This window comes from Thunnus maccoyii, chromosome 8, assembly GCF_910596095.1.
Source record: "Thunnus maccoyii chromosome 8, fThuMac1.1, whole genome shotgun sequence".
Taxonomy (NCBI): Eukaryota; Metazoa; Chordata; class Actinopteri; order Scombriformes; family Scombridae; genus Thunnus; species Thunnus maccoyii.
Genome location: NC_056540.1, coordinates 23,117,887 through 23,140,389, shown reverse-complemented (window position 1 = coordinate 23,140,389; position 22,503 = coordinate 23,117,887). Strand labels below are relative to the sequence as shown.

At 40.2% G+C, this 22,503-nt stretch overlaps 1 protein-coding gene and 1 long non-coding RNA gene across 4 annotated transcripts in view; one reads left to right on the top strand and one right to left on the bottom strand.

The window, feature by feature from the left end:
* Positions 1-22,503, bottom strand: part of LOC121901499 (ecto-NOX disulfide-thiol exchanger 2-like) — a 195,316-nt gene that overhangs the window by 162,419 nt on the left and 10,394 nt on the right. The window lies entirely within an intron of this gene.
* Positions 10,528-20,669, top strand: LOC121901501. Its single transcript, XR_006097294.1, has 2 exons — positions 10,528-10,846; positions 20,387-20,669. It is a non-coding gene; the product is annotated as an uncharacterized LOC121901501 (long non-coding RNA).

Sequence of the window (22,503 nt, the reverse complement as noted above, 5' to 3'; positions counted from 1 at the left end):
TGGCGGTTCCATACCATAATTATCCAAGTTAAAGTGCAAATCGATTTTCATTTTTAAACCTCATCCTAAACCATAAATTAAAATTAATTGATGAAATCAGTTTATCAGTGTGATTAGTCAGTTATGATTAGTACTGAACTTTACTCTCAGCAGTCACTCTGCACCCGACCCAGTACTCAGTCCGCTTGTCGTGACCAAGAAGTACAATAATTTGTTCATTCAGATGTCCTGAATTTTCAAGAATAAATGACGAGGTGACGTAGTGAGTCATTTCATGAAAGAAAGAACAGAAGGCAAGCTGAATCATTATTAAAGTACAGTAGCTTTGTAACAAAGAGAAAAACACCAAATGACATGTTGTACAGTGAATAAGAACTGCTTCAGGACAAACAGATGGCTTTAAATCCTTGCAGAATAGTTGTCCACCTTGTCATCAGAGATGTTATGATTCACTTTTAACATTTTAAAGCACTCTGCACAAAAACACCTCAGTCAGTACAACTATAGATGCTACAGTAATGGGGACAGACTGTACAGACTTTAAGACATTGCATCAGTCAGTCTCAGTTTGTTCTGACAACAAGCAGAAGTAAGCCTCAGTCTACTTTTTGGCCATAAATGAGGTCCCAAAACCAACTCAGGCTCCCTGTTTCGCTCTAGTGAACACCTCTCCCAAACAAACAGATGATGAATTTGGATTTTCAGCACCTTTCACCTTCACCAGTTTTCAATCTTTTCTTCCACAGAGAAGTGCATTTTCCCCTCAACTATCCCCCTTTCCTCCTCTTGTCATTTTGAACCATTGGAGGTAATGTATGGCAAAACTGCACTATGTTAGCCTGAGTGTTAAAAAAAAGTTAAAGAAATCATTTTTTTCACTATTTCTCACTATTTCTTGCTTTTGCAGACAGAGATAAAGATGGATGACAAGAGAAAAAGATTAAAACAAACTTCACTGTGGAAATGTATTACAATTTTCCCCACAAGCTAGACAAATGGCATTTGAATTGATGGCCACATTCTCAGGATGGCAAGAGGAGAATCAACCTTTCAAGACAGGAAATGGCCCGGTCACAGACACCATTACTGCTGTAAAGGAGAAGGATAATCAGCCTGTCCATAGATTACAATTTAATGGCTGTGAAAAAAGGCAACCAAGCCAGTCAGAGCACATTTAGCTAACATTACAGAGGACCTTGTAACACCAATATTTTGCTCCCTCAATATCCCAAATTCCATCTTAGAGTTCACACCCTGTGATTGAAGTGACTGAAATGATAATAGCTGTCATCAAGGCTTGTCTGACATTTTTCAGACCTGTGTAATTTGATTCTGTGGACACAACAAAATAGTTAAAACAAGCCTAAGATCCAGAGTTTAAAAAACTGGGTTATTTCACTCAAGTGGTATTAAGTTATATATTTAAGCCAAAGAATATAGTTTGCAAAAATTGTAGGCTGTGGACAAAACCCTATAAGAATCTATTCAGTAATGGAGAAACCAGCCCATTAGTTCAACATTTACCAATGTTTCAAAGGCTGACATACTGTGAGACTGGGATAAGGTACATCAGTGCAGTACTAGTGATTTGTAGAAACATTGCAGAGAGATTAGCAAGGACTTTTTATTAGGAGCGACTGACCCTCCTGACACAAAGACATGTTCAGCCCTCTAAATACCTCAAAGGCCTCCTTTAACCCACCTGTCCCATGGCAAGCAGCTGGGAAATAGCTTTAGTCTATTTCTGCGCGTTGAACCAGAGAGGACCCTTCACACTGTCTACATTACAATCCCACCTTCCATATAGTTGATTTGACCTCAAGCCACATGGAACTTCAAAGGGTCATGGTGGAATCACAGTCAACTGCACCACATGTGTGTATTCTCCCAAAGACGACATTTTAGCCTTCATTTCTGTACTGCATGTTCCCAAAGTGTCAGGTGGTTAATATTTGCCAACATCTATAACTACAAACTGCAACAAACACTAGCAGAGTACAGCACTGTATCTGGATTTAGATTCTTGGAATCAAAGGAGAGAGATTGTCGCCAGTCATTCAAATGAGTGAAATTAGTTGAATGTGAAGGTGTTTGCAGGGAAATTAATGTAAAGAATTAAACATTAAAGCAGGTTTATGAGCTACAGAATCTCTTTGATCAGTCTATATTAGGCAAGACAAACATCTAGTCAAATTAACATTACACTGAAAAATACTGAGATGTTTATGAGGGAAACATTTGTATATCCGTTATAAATGAGGCTGCAACTAATGATAATTTTCATGATCGATTCATCTGTCAGTAATTTTCTCAATTAATCAATGATTCGTTTGATCTAAAAAAAAATAATCAGAAAACAGTGAAAAATGTCCACCACAATATCTAGAGCACAAGATGGCGTCAGTAAATGTCTTGTTTTGACCCCAACAGTCCAAAACCTGAACATATTCAACTTACTGTCACGTAAGACCAAGAAAAGCAGCTAATTCTCACATTTAAGAAAATGGTATCATCATGTCTTTGGCATTTCTGCTTAAAAAAATTACCTAAACAATTCATCAATTATCAAAATGGTTGCTGATTAATTTTCTTTTGACCCAGCTAATTGATTAATCAAATAATTGTTCCAGCTCTAGTTATAAATTATTACTAAATTATGTGTACCACTGGGCCTGAAGGAAACAAAGAGAATCTTTGTATTCAATATTTGAAATACAGATGAGAAGTGTTCCTTTCTAATAATACAACTTGTCATTAAAAAACTCTCATTCTTGGCATCCTGAAAGACACACTACTTCAACCAAGGATTCTAAGCTGTACAGTTTTAATTATTCTCGGGATTACTTGAGGCCCATTTCTCATCTTATCCAAACTATAATAATAGAGGAGTGTTGATATAAAAAGAGAGCTTAAGCAGCTTAACCTCTTTTCACTCAGAAAAGATCACCCAGGGACATGTGAATCATGCAAGATGATTATTTGAGACGGAATTGAAATAACTGTATGGATATGTTGGTAAAAGAATGATATTGACAACACCCTTAAAAAAAAAAAAAAAAAAAAAAAAAAAAAAACGTGTGAAATGTACTCTACAACAGGAAATTGTTCCTCTCAACTGTAACATAAAGTACCTTCCAGCTCATTCCCTGTAGCAAAGCTATGAAATGGCTCTGTAGGAGTTATGATTATGGTCAATGCAAATTAATGTAGCAGTGATTCATGGGAAAGCCCTCCATTGGTGCCCTCTGTGCCATTTTATGACCGTTATAAACCACATCCTTCATCCACCTTTATGCTACATGCCTTATGAGACAGAACCAGATGTGTACAAGAGAAATATCAAAATTGGGACGGTGAAAAAAATGTGAAGGGACAAGCAGCACAGTCTGGAGTGAATCTACCAATCTTGAATGCATTTCCACTGTGCCTATGACATCTCCGCCACCTGATCACCCCTTTGTAAAGGATAACACCACGTCCTCTGTTATCAAGTGTATTAATAGGCTTATCCGGTGTCAGGACTATTCAACTGAATAGTGTTATGGCTGTATTTTTTTGTATTTTTGCTGCAACGCTACTATTGCGCCACAATAATCTGACGTGGGTGGCATAACAGATTTGTGGACAGTTAGAGAAAAAAACAATTTAAAACAAATGAAATGACAGCGCTGGGAGCTAAATGATTCATGGCATGGGCTAATGAACCAGTGGTTTTTACCAGCTTGACTACTCATTTTCATGTAGTTAATATCATTAAAATGAAAGGAAATACTAAACACAAAGGCAAAGGAGCTCTGCCAACACACGTGGCACACACAAGAGCCTATATGAACCCTTTCCACAAAGACAAGGGATATGAAGTTCATTGTATTGTTAGTTAATAAAGCCAAGGCAAGATGTTTCATATGTCTAAATTTGTAAAACTCTTCAGATCAGTTTGCTTAACAGAAAATAACATCTTGTTTTTTCAGCTCCTTAGAGGCAGTCTTAGTACACTGACCTGGTTTTCTGTGAAACTGTTCATTTGAGTAACCACAGTGGAGAAAAAAAGGGCTTTGGGCCCTTCAGGCTGTCGTGCGTAAGGAATAGAAGAGCAGCAATTGGCATCAAACCCCTGCTTCTTGATTTTGCGGTGGCACTGCAGCAAGAAAGCAAGATAATTAACAGTGACAAAAAGCTATCTAAATAAGGAGATGGCACAGAGGCTTGTCAGGTTTGAGCTCACTTGCCTTACGGACTCTTCTTCGTCTCTCCAACCACACTCCTCCGTTGATGAGCCAGTCAAATCAAGCCAACGCCAGAGGCGGCGCAGTGTGAAGTCCTCTGACCAGCGCCAACATAACACATTTAAAATGAGTGAAAAAGAGGCAAATGCCTCAACCAATTAAAGAAAGGACTGATGAGAATTTGCTGCTAGGCACAGACTACAACAAAGCAACATAAAAGCGGATAAAGTGTCTGACTCCATATTTGTGCTAGTCAGCTGAAGATCTGAATGCCACCTGACTTGGCACAGCCCAGAATGTCCTGCTGCACAGACCCAGGGAGCCCATTACTTAGAAGTTAAGGCTCATCATTTTTGGGTTTTTTTTTTTTTTTTTTACAGATTTTCACTGAAAAATATTCAGATTTTTCAGAAAGGAACAGGTCAGTCTAGGCTGAATTTCACCCAGTCTTTAGATCTGCAAGACACAGAAAGTCAGTAGAAACAGTAAAAAAATTATGAAGTTATTCTGGATGTTGGGTCAATTTTGAATAGTGAACAGTGTTAGAACAGGGTTTGCAGAGGCAAAAGTCTAATACTCTCAGTACAGATTGAAAAATCCTCTACAGTCCTCTACAGTAAACATTTGCAAAGCCAGATTACAAGTTTAGTTTCCGCTGCAAAAATCAAGTCTGTAAAATTGAAAATCAATCGAGGCTGACAAGTATGCGTTAGAAAAAACTTGTTATAGAGACGTGGCTTTCCACATCTTGAAACTCCCAAATCTTGTTAACTATTTACATCACTGTTGTATAAAATGAGACATAGTTTGTTCAATGGCATCAGGGATGATAGTGCTTTTAAAATACAGGGTCATTGATTTATAACATATTTTGCTACTTGTAAAAAGCATTAAGAGCTACATATTTGTCTGTGAATAGAAGAATTATTGGAAGAAAACCAAGCTCATATGCAAAAAGCCCTTATTTTTAACATAAATGATGTAATATTACTGTATTCGACATTTTTCAGTGCTTGAGGGGAAAAGTATTTTTCAGAAACTCTTTGGTTCACATCTATGGTTAGTTATAGCATAATAATAGACATTCACACCTGGGATTTGCCCAGAGCAATTAATCTCTCCTATGCTGCCCACTGAGCAACTCCACTGGAGAAACACAGGAAAAGTAACCTTCCTCTAGGCTATATTAGTAGTGACCATTGAGGAGGGAGAGACAGATTTCTATTCACATTCTCTACATGGATTTTCCAGTTTGGTTAAACACGTAGAAAGGTAGCCCATCTACCTAACATCAGGTAGGCTACAGTCTCCTACTTTTTATGCTCTGAGTCATGCCCCTGTAATGTGCCTACAGTGGCTTATAACCCACACCCCAAGTAAGATATTGACCCTTTTCTCCCACTCATCTTGTTTAGTTTCAAATATCTCTGCATTCTCCTGTCTTCCAGATGTGCTCAGGGCTAATGTAAGACTGTCTAGGCATCTGACAGCTCATCTCTTCAAAGGCTTTTGTCAGCCAGTTGCTCTGCAGGAGGATTTGAATTGCAGGCTCCCCACAGGAGCAAGTCTGCCCTGGGCACATTTCTCATCCCAACACTGGTCTGTTTACCTTCAGGCTACATGTCCTACTGGAGGGGTCGATGGCATTTCTAGAAAAAAACTCATCACTTGTCAACAAGCATATGCTGAATGAATAGCTGTATAAATTTGACTGGATAAAGAATGTATGAGAATCCATATCGAGGAAAACTGCTGCCATCCTGGGGTTTTGCTTTGACAGCAAACACTGTAAATGGAAAATACAAAGATTTTAAAATTAATTGTGTAGTCAAAACTATTATTCTTTGTTGCATTTTTCTATTCCTTTAATTGCAAGCGACAATGTTGGATAATTAAAGCACTGTATCGAAGCTAATTCTAACAGGGAATTGTTCTGTAATTACTCTCCAGCTTTTGGCCCACAGAGATGTTTCCCGCATGCCATCATATGCAGTTGATGATCATTATTCCTCTCTAGAGCCTTGTGATTGTCTACAAGGAGCTCCTGACTGATGCCACGGCCCCAAATGTCTAATAACCATGGTGATGGCTTGCCCTTGCCCACATTCTCATTAGGAAAGTACAGGCCAAGGAGTAAGTTGGGTAAACAAGCTGAATCCATTCCATTAATGGCTGTAGACTCAGCTGCCACATCACCATTAATTATCTGGTCTTACAGAGAGATTAGATGAGTGAAAACAACGAGCCACATGCCAAAATCAACTGCCTGGAGGTCTGCTGACTTTTTAATTATACAGGCTTTCCTAATGACGCTTACAACATGACAAAACTTCTTCTGTCATCTATTCCTGTATTTTATTGTTCTCTAAACATGTCCAAAATCTACAAATATGGTGAAATAACTGCATTTTATATAATATTTTCACATTAGATTATTATGACAAAAGTTAAGCCAATGCTGCGTGAAACAAAAGTAGCATTCCCCCTAGAGACGTTGTTGTGAACTGATCTGGAGCCTAGAGGTGGGAGTGCCTGCTGTATAACAAGAGCAGACCTGAAACCCACATCAATTAAGAGACATAACATCTCTGGAGACTGTTGCAAATAATAAACTTGGTGGATCACTCAGAGCCGAGGAAATATTGTTACAGATATTATAATCAGTGACAGCCTTACATTTTCTCTACCTGTGCTTTTAGTCTTGAATATTTGCAAACTTCAACACAAATCAAGGAAACAACAATTATAAGATTGCAACTTACGTTTATTTTCATTATTGATTAATCTGATGATTATTTTTTCAATTGGTCAATTAGTTGTTTGGTCCATAAAATGTCAGAAATGGTGAAAAATGTAGATCACTGTTTCCCAAAGCCCATGGTGGCGTCCTCAAATGTTTTGTTTTGTCCCAACCAACAGTCCACAACCCAAAGATATATATATATAGATTAGACAGACAGATAGACAGATAGATCCAGAACACTGTGTGCCAAACCATTCACTGGTGTCCTGAAATACAATATGAAACATAACTGGCAATTAAGATAAATGGTCAGCATTTAAAAAGTTAACTGCATTAATTAATGAATTAATTCATTTGAAAGCATCTTACAGTCTCCTGTGTGTATGAGAAAAACAAACTGAGGGGGAGGCGGAGTTCTCCGCTGTGTTGTTATTAACGTCATGTCTCAGCAGTGGAGAGCAGCCTCTCTGCTGCAGTGTTAGCTCTGGGGAAAGCCATCGCTGACGTTGAGCAGGCACAGGGTTTTTGTGGTGAAAAAGGATGAGCATCGAGTTATTTTCTTCACATCAGAGTTGGTTTACGTAGTTTAATGCTGCAGTGTGTGTTGGTCAGCCAGTCTCACTTATTGCTGTTCCGCTAACGGTAGCGCCTAATTGATGGCATAGAAAGTATTCACAATATACTTCACATTCGTCTCCCAAAGGCAATTATTTAGTCATTAAATCAAAAAACGCTTGCAACCACTGTCTTTTTAAAAAGATGAACTACAAGATACCTCTAGCGTGTGTGTGCTTTAGACTGTCCGGGTGCTGCACTACCCTCGCAGTTGTTCCACCTTTTTAGTTCCATCAACATCACGTTATCAACTAAAATTTAGAAAATCAATTTTTGGCATTTGTGAATCAATTAAGAATCATAAGAGATAAGAACTGAGATTCTTATGTGAATTGATTTTTTTGACCCACCCCTACTATGGCTACTGTTACAGAGAAATGACTCAAAACATTAATTGATTATCAAAATTGTATAATTAGTAGATTAATAGATTAAATAATATATATATATATATTAATTTAATAGTTGGCAACTAATCAATTTATCAACTAATCTGATATAACCAACTAAAATACTCCACAGCTACTCATAAAATTAAGACCATTTTGTGTAAACTGAACGTCATGCCTTTAAATATGCATTGAGCAATGTTTGAGACTAATATTGAATTAAATCAAAAGCATAAAAGGGTTATTCATAGCGTCTAACCTGCTGAGACTACACTTTGCAGCAAAAACAATCAGGCAGGCCAAGAGCGCACTACGTGCCCAGCACAAAACGACAGGGAACTACAGTTGGTGGACCAAACCAGGAAGGGAAAAAGCAAGTGAATACTGGTGCATCCTCCCACCCTCATCCCCGGGCCCATGCTAATGTTTACATTCCTCAAAAGCCCCCAAATATGATTCCAGTGGGATGCACATGTTGCTCTGTGCCTGCTGGATGTATAAGTGGGCAAGTGTTTGCTAACTGTTAAGCCATAATAAGTTGATGGTGTATCAGGCCTGTTTTTCAGTGTGTTTGTTTTAGTCTTTCTGCCCTATGGAGATAAAAAAAAAATTCTATTCAGGCAAAACTTTCAAACTTATTTTTCTTTTTACATTTTCAGAAACAGAGAAGTTTTATCAGCCTTTGCTTCATAGCCTGATCAAAAACAGCTAATGGTCTGGCTACAGCAGTGGTGGAAAGAAACTAAGTACTGTACTTAAAGGGGACTTATTATGCTTTTCCTTATTTTGAGTCATATGTATAATGTTACAATGTAGGATGTTTATATTAAACATGGCCAAAGTGTCATATAATGAGGTATATGTATGTAGAAGTAATCCCTGTGAGCTGAAAGCACTGGCTGCAGACTGCTCTGAACACTCGGTTTCCAATGGTTTTTTCTACTTTCAGTTGACGTTGGCTTGGATTTCTTTATATGGTCATCTGCTCCGCTCCACTGACAATATGACATTTTTCCATCATTTTGGGGGTAGTCCAGCTGAGCCATGACTCGAGTTGAGCTAGCGCGCTGTGAGTGTTTTTCCATTACACAGCACAGCAAAGTAAAATAAGTTGTTTACCTGTGTTACCATCAAACATCTCACTATGGCTGTTTCTGCTTGCACTATTCCCCCTGCATTACTTCTAACTGATCAAATAGCTCCAAATATCTCCATATGTTGTTGTGTTGACCTGTTTTTAGCGCCGCTAATGAAGCTCTGCTAAGTCGATGAGGAACACATTTCACCCGCCCCCCAACGAAACTGTCAACTATTCTGTCAACTCAGGCACCCGAAAGCTAATGGCTGATTGCTATTTAGCTTGCTAGTTTACTTGTTTTAATTTGCTTGTGCTGCCCTAGCAAATTACTAATATTCACGCTGTTGTTCAAGAGCAAGAAAGGATTGTTGTAAATACAGATGGATATTGCAAAAACATTGTAAAAATGAAAAGTTATTCTGTGGGCCTGCAGAGGGAAATCTTTAGATAGTGTACAAGTGTAAATGGAAAGGTTATCACTGCCTTTAAGGCACAGTGCCAAAGCATTAAGGCACAGTGGGCATACTTTCAGTGTTTATACAACAGTGTGTCATCACACTGAGGCTGTGAAAAGATTTTCAAAGTCATGTCATCTTTCCTCAGGGCAGTAAAGTAAGTAATGCTGGTGCAATACACTGCATCAATCAATGTAGGAAATTCTATGAAGTAATTTCACCACTTTTAATAAGTACATGTCCTTCATCACTGATACCTACAATCAATGGAAGCTGCTTGCTATTTGCTAGAATCCTTCTTTTACAGCTTAAGTGGGCAAATGACCTGGAAACTCAGCAAACATTTATTATATCAGTGATGTGATGAATCATTGTGGTTCTGCTGGTCTCTAAACACCACTGCTCTGGGGGCAGTCCTCCTTATTATGTAGTGATTCAATAGTTTTTCCCTTTAGAACTCTGTCTCTTTCTGGTTTCATTTTCTAATGCAAAGTTTGTGTATAGACTAGGTTTATTAATATTCTTTGTAATAAAGGATAAGTTAAAGTTCATGAACTGAGTATTCTATATGCTTAGATCTGGTTACTTAAACATATGTAGTTATCACGGTGGTACTGTATGCAAACAAGCCATGTTTTTCCTCTTTAATCCCATTTTCTATTGTCTGGACAATAGACTGTATAGAAAGATGGACGTAGCAAGGTGTCACATCATTCATTGGTTTGCATTGGAGCCAGTTTGAAGCCAAGAATTGCAGCTTATCATTGGCACGATCTTTTCAGTTTGGAGACAGGACATTCCAAATAATAATAATAAGCTTTATTTATAACGTACCTTTCATGACATAAAATGCAGCTCAAAGTGCTTTACAAAAGAAATGTAAAACATAGATACAGATATATACACATGCACAAGCACATAGATACACACACACACACACACACACACACACGTACATATAAATATACGCATACCTATGTATGCATATATATATGCATACATACATATACACACACACATACATATAAATGGGCTAAATATCAGTTAAGACATAGTAAAGGAGTAAAAGACAAATTCTAGAGAAGGGATAAAATCATAGGGGTAAAAAAAAATCAATTAAAGGCAAGGTCATATAAGTAGGTTTTGAGTTGCTTCTTAAAACTGTCAACCGAGGTTGCCTGTCTAATATGAGGAGGGAGCATGTTCCAAATCCTCGGTGTATAACAACTGAAGGCAGCATCGCCATACCTCTTGCTGTTCGTCAGTGGCACCTTTAGCGGACGAGCACCATGCGATCTGAGGGAGCGATTTGGAATATACTCCGACAGAGAATCTGACAGGTAAGAAGGTGCTTGCTCATTCAGAGCTTTAAAAACAAGTAAAAGAATTTTAAAATCTATCCTCAATGTTACTGGGAGCCAGTGCAAAGATGCTAACACAGGAGTAATGTGAAGTCTTTTACTGGTTTTTGTTAGAATTCTTGCTGCAGAGTTTTGGATGAGTTGCAGTCTATCAATAGTTTTTTTTGGCAAACCAGTTTGCAGTGCGTTGCAATAATCTAACCGTGACAGTACAAGGGCATGAGTCAGTTTTTTTGCATCCTCCAGGGAGAGGTATGGCCTGACTCTTGTAATGTTTCTCAGGTGATAAAAGGCTGTTTTAGTAACATTGCTGATATGATTGTCAAAATTGAGGTCAGGATCAAGAATGACACCCAGGTTTTTCACTATTGGTTTTACATGTAGGGCCAGATTTCCAAGTCTATTTATTATTTCATCTCTTTGAGCGTCCATGCCAATGATAAGGACTTCAGTTTTGTCCTCATTTAAGTTGAGAAAGTTGCCATTCATCCACTGCACAATACTGGAGAAGCAGTTTAGTAGAGGGTGTAGGGCATCCTTATTGTCAGGTGCTACAGATAAATACAGCTGGGTGTCGTCAGCATAGCAGTGAAAATGAATCCCATGGTTACGAATAATTTCGCCAAGTTGAATCATGTAAAGAGAAAATAACAACGGACCACGGATCGAGCCCTGAGGAACACCATAGAGAATGCTTCACTTCTCGGAAACATAGTCACCAAGACTAACAAAGTAGTTTCTGTCTTTGAGGTAGGTGTTAAACCAGCTCAGTGTGGTTCCTGAGAGACCAATCCAGCTTTCGAGTCTGTTCAGAAGTATCTCATGATCAATGGTGTCGAATGCAGCGGTCAAATCAAGGAGAACAAGGACAGAAACATTCTTTTTATCTGCGCTCATTCTAAGATCATTTATGACTTCAGTGAGAGCAGTCTCGGTGCTATGTTTACCTCTGAAACCAGACTGAAATTTTATCATTGTTATGTAAGAAAGCCTCTAGCTGTATCAACACTGCCCTTTCCAGGATTTTACCTAGAAAGGGCAGGTTGGATGTGGGCCTGTAGTTACTCAGAACAGAGGAATCCAGAGTGTGTTTTTTGAGCAGAGGCCTAACTAGAGCAGTCTTTAGTGGATCCGGGAAGATACCTGACTCTAAGGAAGAGTTTACAATATCTAGAACATCAAGAATAAAACCATCTACAACCTCTTTAAAAAGGAAGTGGGGATGGCATCGAGTGAGCAGGTGGAGGATTTCAGTTGAGAGATTATATTCCGGAGTTCCCCTTCACTAATTTTCCTAAAAAAGTTAAGATTTCCTTGAGCAGCGCCGGCATATTTTTGATTGGTAGTATTTATAATACTAGTCCTCATGCTGACAATCTTATTTTCAAAGAACGAGGCAAACTCCTCGCATTTTGACAGTGAGGGAATATGGACATGTTCGTTAAAGTGGGTGGGTTTCAGGAGACGGTCAATGGTTTCAAATAAAATTCTGGGATTATTCTCATTGGCGTTAATAATTTTAGAAAAATATGCCTGCCTTTCACAGCGCAAGGCATTGTTATAAGCAGAAATAGATTTTATGAGAATCTCCTCCATGCACGCTCTGCTCGGTGGAATTCCCTCTTTAGGAGGCATATTTGTTCATTTTTCCAGGGGGTGGCCTTAGTTTGTGATTTCTTTTTTATTCTCAGCCTGACTGTGCAAATGGTTTGAGAACATAGCGGCTGAGGAAGGACCAAGAAATCGTCTTTTGATAAGACACTTAGTGTCATTGTTATCTAAGTATGAGATGGTAACATTAAAAAACAAGCAGTAGCGGTCTGACGCAGCTAAGTCAACAATCCTATCGACCACAGTATGCAACCCTCTAGAAATCACTAGATCTAAAGTGTGGCTGCAGGTGTGAGTTGGCCCGGTAACATGCTGCATCGGAGTGGGGCTGTGAACCGGGGCCATTCCCGTGCCGACCTCCGGATCAGCTGGCAGCTCCAATGCAGCGGCGGAGGTGGTAGTGTTCGGTGCCCCCGCAACCAGCTCACGTTCCAAGGAATGGCCACCCGCTTCGGCTGCATGACTCTCCGGGCGGGCTGTGCCAGTGTGCACCGAAGGCAGCCAAGGAAGGGTGGCAGCAGAGGCCGAGATCAGCTGTGACATCGGGGAGGAGAGCGACCGGGCTGCCGGGGCGATAAGGCTGGAAGATTGCATATGGGAGATATGCTTTGCCTGGGCGGCGGCGATGGAGATAAAGCTGTCAATCAGCTGATCCTTTTTTCGAAGTTCTGTCTTTAGGTGGTGGATATCCTCCTTCAACTGTGAGTACTGATGATTGCAGTCCACACACACAGCCATTATGGCTGAATTTACAGTAGAAATCAGGTCCTTAAAACCGCTTAAGATCTGTGTCCGATGATTTAAAAATCTTATCCAGTTAAAATGTAGGGTTAAAACAACCAATATCTAAATGAGTATTGAATAGATATGGCATAAAACGGGTTAAAAACTGGCTAAAAGGCGATTTCTGACACAACTTCTGGCGGGCAAACACAAACACTGACGCATGAGGTTGCAGAGGTTGCAGAGGTAAAGAGTGCAGAGGTTGCCTACCTCGGACTGAAACAAACGTTTACTGGGAACAGCGAGTGGTGCACACTTGAGCTAATGTTAGCCACTTTAGCTGGACAAACGTCTGCAAACTTATGAAATATTTCCAACTAATGCACCCCATCCTTATCATGAAAGTCTTAGAAAACACTAAAAATAAGTAAAATCTGTGTGTGCACTGGCTCTGTAATTGGGAATGTAAACAAAGTGGCTCGGACCACACAACACTATTCCAGCCAATTAGCTGCAGCGGGCATTTGTGCTTGTGCACAGGACGGGGAAGTCTTCAGTACCCTGTTGAATGGTGGGGGAGGGCTGGCAAACTGGTAAGAATGAGCCCGTGGCCAGTTCACATAGAAAGCATTTTCTCACAGAAAAGATATGCTTCCATTTTATTAAAGGTATCAATCCACACTGAATCTGAGACACACATGAGTGATGTGCATCTCATGGAGACCCCCTGTGTTTTTTTACGCTCAGAGTCTCTTTCTGTCACATTTAGTGAAGCGTAATCTGAGCAGGCAGCTGTTTAAATCACACAAATATCCCACTGTTTATGTGTTTTGAAGTTATTTACCATATCTACATTGATTGATCAAGGCTCCCAGTCTGTCTGTGAGCTTGCCTGTTTCACGAGGCAGATTCCCCTCACTCACTATGGTGGGTAGGGAAATAAAATCAATGAATCAATAAATACAAACACTGTCAATTTCTTCCCATGGAGCAAACATGCAAACTATTTTGGTTCAGTAAATTTCTGCTGTCAGTCTGACTGGTGAAGGCAGTTTGGCCGGCTGCTGACCCCTAAACGGCTGCTTCTGTGGACAGAGGCGCTGAACGCAGGTCGAATGAGAAGTAGGGAGGCCACAGTGAGCCATGGATGTGGATGGACTGCTGTGCTCACATGAGATGAACATTTTTTTCCGCTTGTGATAATATGTGATGGGAAGAGAAGTGACTCTACAGCTGATACATCACTCTGGATTCCGCCATATTTCTCTTTTGCTCATTGCCTTGACAATGTGTGTCCATGAATTTGGGAGGCAGAGCTTCTGAAGGAGCACTGAAGGAGTGTATTTGTTTGGCTGTTTATTTCAAATGTCAACAATATTTCTCCAGAATCATTGACTCCACCTTTAAAACAATATAAAAATTGACTTGATCCATGCAGCCAACTTTAAACATCCATCCATCACACCACAAAGGGTTCTCAGACACAGCCAGCTATAGGCCAGATTGCTATGTGGTACTTTACTCATCTTCCTCGCCTTCCGCCACCATTCAGGTTATCAAGAAGAATAGCAAGAAAACAGAAAGATTTGTCACAACATCAGCAGTCTGCTTCCCAATTCAGCTATTAAACTATATACACAGGCATATGGAAAGCTGAAGGTCATCTGCAGGATGATGTGTGCATGTGTGTGTCTGTGTATGTGGTGAACACTAAGCTAATTGAATGTAAGGAGCTGTATGAATACTGATGTACCATAGGGAGTAACAGATGTGAGGCTTCAATCCAAAGCTGCGATATAAAGTTGAGAGTGAAAATGTGTGTGAATTGGCGAGAAGGGCTCAATCTTGTCCCACTGAGAATTAGGCTTGATAGTTCTCATTCTGTCTCTTTTACACACATACTGTAGAGTAGTGGGCTCATTGATTCAACAGAAGGGAATTATCATTACACAACCATTCAAATGCTCTAAAAAAATTAGTATTTATCTTTTTTATGTGGGGGGAAAAACAGTTTTGCAGTGCATGCACACCATTGTTTTGCCGTAAAACCACACATTTAAAAGTGGAAATGCAGTGGTTTAATTATGTGCTTTATTTTTGGGGGCCTACTGTATTCACAACCATCTGTAGTCATACTATGGAACTAGGAGTACAAATGGATATTTTGCTGTGCCGTGTATATGTGGGAGCCCTAAAGATATTCCAATGTAGCAGATGTCGTGCAGAGATAAGAGTAGAGTTTCACTAATGAGTGCTTTGATGTGAATGCAAGGGACAACATTACATGATCAAGTTGAGCCGAAACAATCTACAGCTTTAAATATTTTATTGACTGAGTTAAAAATGTGTCACGACCATAGCAGAGATTTCAACTCATCCAATTATGTTTGTACTATATATTAAGTTTATATCCAATTAAGTGTATGAATATTCTGCTATGATTTTAACATAAAGAACTGAATTACTTACCGAAGTGGGATTTAAGCCTCAATGCTGTTGTTAAACTGTTGTAAAAAGAGGAATAAGTATGCAGAGATTAGTATGGATGAGGAGATTGTTTGACTCTGTTTATAGAGGCAAAATGCTTTTGCTTGGAGTGCAAATCCCTCTGGAGGGAGTGATTTGGTTGCCGTTCGTATCCTGCTGCATTTGCATCGCCTCCAACAGTCCATCCTATCAGACGATCCCTGTGCACACCTACAGTGACATCAGCACCTCCATATATGCCAGCGGCAACAGCAGATATCATTCATGACCCCATCAGTAACAGAACTCCTCCACTCACATTCTGTTTTGTCTTTAATAAATCAGCCCTGCAACACCCACATATTCCAGTGGCCTTCAGAAAGGGAATTTATCATTCAGCTGTTGACCAAATCTGGCACACCCCAAGCTGTGCTGGCAACAGCGGGGGAGGTTACACACATACTGTTGATTTATTGGCATGATATACTGGACATAGCAAAATAAAATATGTTCCATGGGACATAAGCCATTTATCTTGGATGTGTCACAAACCAATCTTCACCGCAAGGACAGGCAGAAATTGAAAAGGGGAAAACACAGTAGCAAGCTGACCAAGTAAACAAAGTGGTGCCCTCAAGGCCTCCCTACATTCAAGCATACAGATATCTTGAATTGAAGCTGCTGAAATTATACCTTTTCACTGAATTTAGCTTCAGACCAAGTCACTTGATAACATAAGATGTTCTTGAAAGAAAAGCCAGTTTGAGGCACAAAAGGCCCAATGGCTCACATGTCTCCACAGTGCTTCCCCTATAATTGTTTAAGTCTGGTGGGCCGCCACGCCAAAAAAAAATTTTTTAATGCCAAAACTAACAACAAATATCCATTAATTCGGAAATCAATAATCATGTGTGTTTGGGAGCCTCTGTGCAGCGCTGTTCCGAAATGTGACAGGTGGACCACACAGCCCACCTCTACCTGAGCAGCGCGTGTGCGTTACTGAACTGCTACGACTTGTACGTGTGGTGTCCACAAAGATAGCGCTGCTGTTGCGGTGCTGATACTGCCAGCCCTATCTTTCTACATAGAGTTTGACTTTGATAATGACCATCAATAATAGAATGTTTCATATCATTTCATTAAGAATTTCATTGACATTTAGTTTAGACAGAAAAAAGGTTAAGAAGCATGTGCTCAGTTGTGAAAAATAAATAATAATATGTAAGGTGAAATCGGCTTTCTTTCTGACAGGCACGGTGGGGTCTGGTTGGACTATTTCTGTGTCAGCCACATACACTCCTCACACAGGACAGGTTTATTTTATTGATTATATTTATTATTCTGCCAGTTAAACCTCTGCTGTCACCATTCCAAATGAAGAAAATCCCTCCACAATGGCACCAAGTTCCCCAAACAAGCCACACACTCTGACAAATAAACCTCTAAACTAACTTTCACTGGGGGAACTGACAACAAATACCGAAAATAATGACACCAAATCTCCATCTGGAAGCAGGTAAAACAACAGGCAGGCATCCTGGTTTGAACTAATATCAAAGAAAGTCCCTCGCCAGAGAGGCTCCCTGCCTCAGCGTGTACTGCACAGGCTGACCCGCAGTGGCAACGCTTTTTCATGTTGTGACATATTCTACAGATATAGACATTGAAACTACAGTGAAAGGTGTAATGTTGCTGGTATGATGTCAATATGACTATCAACAGATCATTTTCGTTGTCTATTTTTGCTGAGAATCACACGCATTAGTGGAAAAAATAGGTGAGATGCTGAATCTCTAGCTGACGTGCCTGAGACGCACAGCTCACGTGGACTGTGTGGCTGCTCTAACTGGTTATCATGGGCAGTGAAATGTAAAGCAATAGGTTCCACAACGCATACGCAGATAGGCTGTGTGGCCCAGGCATGAGTCAACCTCTGTGTCGTTGCCTGGGAAACTCTTGACCCCCTGCCTCCCCCCCAAAGAAACAAAACATTTTATTTATGTTATTTACCTAATTTATGTGCACTTCTTTCATTTCAGCTTAGTGTGAGAGTCTCTACTGCATTTCGCTGTCATTTATGGTCATGCTAGTTCTCTCCTATCCTCTGCTCAGCCCCTCCACACACACACGGAGCGAAGCAGAGGAGAGACAGATGAAGTGAAGACAACGTTACTCAAGTTGACAACTAGACAAGTTCATTAATTTACTGTAAGTGCAATAAAAGCTTCACAATCTCCCTCCCACAACCCCAAAGCAGTCAACTTTGGGGAAACACTGCTCCAACAACAACAATCCCTCTGCAGTATAATTATTTAGATGTTTGTAGATTTCATAGGCCAAGTGGATGGCATGATAGCTGAGATTGGATGCTTCTTAAACTGGGAGCCAAGCCACAGTCAGCTGCTCAGTTTAGTACCGCTGCAGTCCAGAGTTCAGACCAACACTCAAGCCAACTCATCGGGAGAAAAGGAACAGATTTCACCTAGCATATGGAATCTCAGTAGGGACCCAATAAAGCAGACTGCTGGTATTGCCCTCTGTACCTGCAGAAAACAATTAATTCTCATTTCTGTCCACTTTGGTGGCTCTTGTTTGGACCGCTGTCAGCAGCACAGAGAGATGGAGAAATGGCAGGGATGAAATTCTGAAAAAAACATGCAGCTGGACTCTTTGGCTACTTATCACATCTAGGCATTTTCATCTCCTGTGACCTAGGAGATGCAGTACCAGTATTTCTCTGGCAGCACTCTGCAGCACTCTGCTCACTCTGCCATAATAAAGAGCTCAAGACAGAGATGAAGTGAGAAAGGGGTCATCCCATACCGTGCCAGGCCATATGCTCTGACCTCTCCATTCAGTTCAGATGGCCTCCGGTTTTATGAAGTACAAAAACTCTGTGGATGACATTCCTCTTGATGTCTTTCATCTTCCCAGCTCAGTCCTTGTCAATGACCAGAGCTTGTTGTTGCAGCATGAAGAGCAGAGGGCAAATGACTCATCATATCCTGTGGCACATTTGCAAACTGATCCAAACAAATGAGTAAATTAATGCAGTTTTGAATGCACTTTGATTTAAGTGGATTTGGTAAAACCAATCAGAAATTACTTAGCCTGGTCTTCATCTTAGACAATAAGTCAAAGGTTTAATTACCTTCAAAAGCATGTATCATTCCAGTCAATGATGCAGGGCTTAGTTCTTTGGGGCTGAGTGGTATCACAGTGACTCATTGCTTACCAGCAGTTTTTGCTCAGTAAAAGCTCTACAAAAAGTTAGAAATGAATGCTGGTGCTCCCCTGGTGCTCGCAGCTCCTCGCTACCTACAAACTACCTCTGACAAACTGCCCAACAGCGCCTGAAATATTACCCATAAAGCCCAATGTCACTATAAACCTGAAGCTGTCAGCTGATTTGTGAATCCAATTACCTTGCTCTCTGTAATGGGTGTGTTCAGTGCCATGATGTAAGTCAGCTGCTGCTGGCATCTGTCAACAAAGATTCAGTTTTCACAAAGAACAACATGTAGCACTAGGGACAGATAACCTAAATGCTGACTTTATATCAAAGACATCCATAGAATATGAAAACAAAAGTGACATTCTGATATGAAAAACAGCAGATGGAAACTATCGTTAAGTATCATTTTAAGACAAGTGTGGAGGCTGCCCATCTTCTCAGCCACAATCTCAACCGTTTCCCGTAATTTCTCAAATGTACGTGGTAATTTATTCATACTAAAAGGCAACACACATCACTTACATTAAGACGCCACTAATCACATTCACACCTTTGTGCGTTCATGGCTGAAACACTGAGGCGCAGAAATGTATGCAGCAAGTTTGGCATGTGATAGTATGCTAAAATCAGCAGCACAGAAAATGGTGAGATGAGCGTTTGCTGACAGCACTGTGGGAGTGCAAACTGAAGGTACACAACAGTTGGCATCAGTTGACATCTGGGAGAGAGACAGGCTGCTGACAGGGAGATTATCTCCACCGGAGCTGCAGCACAGTAGGAGCTGTCCACTGCAGCTGTGATGCTCCTTAGGGAGCAAGGACTCCAAGGTCTGCTTGGAGAGTCTTTAACAGATACAGTGAACTGTAATTGTGCAAACTGTAATCTTTTTTCTACTCACTTAGCACACATTGTCAGATTAAAAGAAACAGAAAAGTGGAGAGCACATCCATCAAAGGACTGGTGAAATGATATGCAGGAATGCAGCGATGATGACTCAGATCCCTTGGGCATCTGTCACCTGCGGGAGGCCGTGGTCAGGCAGGTCTGATGTAAAATATTCGATGTGTTGAAATAAAAGGAGAAAAAGAAAGAGTGTAGGAGGATGGGGAGGTGGGACAAAAGGAGGAAAAGGACAGCATCCTACGGTGTGTGTGTCATTGTCATTAGCTTCCCTCCTGCCTCTGGCCAATGTTGGATGGATTATTTTTAGCTCTATTTCAGCCAGTTATAATTAATTTAATGAAACCCCAGTCCAATATAAAGAACAGTGCGCTGTAATTTTAATCATAGTTTTTCTTATTACTAACAGTACCAAATCGCTAACGTGATGTCAGGGCTTTGATGTTGCTGTTTTCACCGTTACTTCCTGCTGTGCTAGTAAGGGTCTTGCCAAAAGGCCAAGTGCACTGAGGAAGATATTGACAGTTTCTCCACATACAGTAAAGTAATAATTTTATTTTATCACACTGCTTTTATTTCCTCAGGCTCAGAAAATAATCAGAGGGGGCATCTGAACTGTTTGAGACCTGCAGCCTGCAGCATAAAGAGGGATTCAGATTGGGTTGACCCAGGTGGAGGTCTCCTCAGCTCACAGACGAGGCCAAATCAATGAGGGGTGCAGTGAAATGCAGACAGCAAACCCCACCGGGAAGGTGTTTGGATGCAGAGCCACAGGCAGAGGAGGGATGTGAATGTAGATGAGAATTCACATGGCGAGGACTCACATAAGCATGAGAGGTGAATAAATGAGCCCTGACAGGAACCATAGGAGCTGATGTCTTTCACTGGATCTTTGTTGTTTCCATCTTTCTCTCATAATTTTCTTTGGCAGATGTTTTAAAAATGTTATTGCACAATAGCAACGCAGAGAAATGCTTTCAGGTAACTAGGAGTTACAGGTAAGCTGTGTTTTCATTTTTGTAGTTCTAGCAAGTGACAAATATCTCAAAATCACCCCAAAATGCAAAATTTTCTCCATTTACCCTTATATGTGTATTAATGACTACGGATGAATAGATTGCGAAATGCCTACAAAACTTAATTTAGAAATTATGGTGCAGGTTCTCCCATTGTTTAGTATAGAGCATTCCCACCAACATCAGAAGGCATTGTTAAGATTCTATGAAATATGATATTAGGTTTGATAAGCTTAAGTGAAAATGAGTAAAAACACTACATCATATAGCAGAGGCCATGTATTTAGTGAATGAGGCAAATATTTAAACCATTGTCTAGTGACTACATAAGGCCACTAACAAATTCCCTGGGAGAAATCCTGTATGAATGTTAGAGGGATTGCAATATGTGCACCAAACCTAACTTAAAAATGTGTTTTTTTATGTAATACCCTTGATAGAACACAATCTAAGAGCAAGAATGATCATAACAGAGACACAGTGATAAGCAAATAAACACACTGGCAAAAAAAACCCAACAAAAAATCCAGTAACTCTACATTTTGTGAATTTACTTTTCTGAAACTTCCTTGACAAACAAAAACCACAAAGACCAGATTTACCCAGAGAGCAATCAAAGTAAGGGCTGTAAGAAAACAATATAAAATAAAAATAACCATACAGAAAAAGGGAAATGATTATTTTCAACATCCAATTAACTTAGTTGTTGTGAAACAGAATGCATAAGTCACTGAATCATGCATAGTGCTGACTTCAAGGTGCATTTTACTGGTCACACATAGACAGAACTAGCCTGTACATTATCAACTTGAATGAAAGCTGTTTTGTTCTCCTCTTGAAATGTCATATCACTTCCTTGTAAATGCTGACCACAATCCATTCCCTGAGAAGACTTTAAAGAAAAAAGCAACCAAACAAATTTTGGTCAGTGGGTGTGCTGAATGCACAAAAATCCACAAAGTTATCCAAACAGCAGGCGTCTGACTCTGACTAGGCTCAGTGGGGTAAACAGTCAGGTACAGGGCTTCTTTTGAGCTCACACAGTGAATCCTTCATCACCACTCTAAAATTACATATTAGATAGAGCTTCGTCTGTGTGTGTGATGGTGTTTGCACAGCGGGGATCTGTCTGAGTGAGAATGTTTACAGAAAACAGGGCAAAAATTCCAAAATATGATTCCCATAAACGTCCTTTCAGGTAAACGGAAAATTACCAAGCTGCCATGAAGTTCCTCCGTATTTCAGTATTTCTAAGATAAATCAAGTTTAAAGGTGTACTACACAGGATTTTTCGGTTGCTGTTTGTAAACAAACAGCATTCAGAGTTGGCCCCTCTTCCCTGGCTCAATGAGTGAGCGAACTAGAGGGAGCAAGAGAGCAGTGGTGGTCAAGAGAGCTAGAGAGTGAATGAAGAGAGGGAGCAGCGCTGGTGAGAACAAAGCCATGAATCAGAGAAATAAAAAAATTTCTGATTGTTTCGCAGCAATTACATTCTATAGCACAAATAAACATGCCCACACCTCCATACCACCCTGCAGGAAGGTGCAGCATTGCCACAGTTTTTGTGAATGCAGAGCTTCATCCTGTCCACTGTGGCCTCTCTGCTCTGCGTGTGTGTAGCTCAGTCCCGCCCTTGGTCAAACAGACACACAGACCTGCAGCTCTTTATACATCCATGACACGGA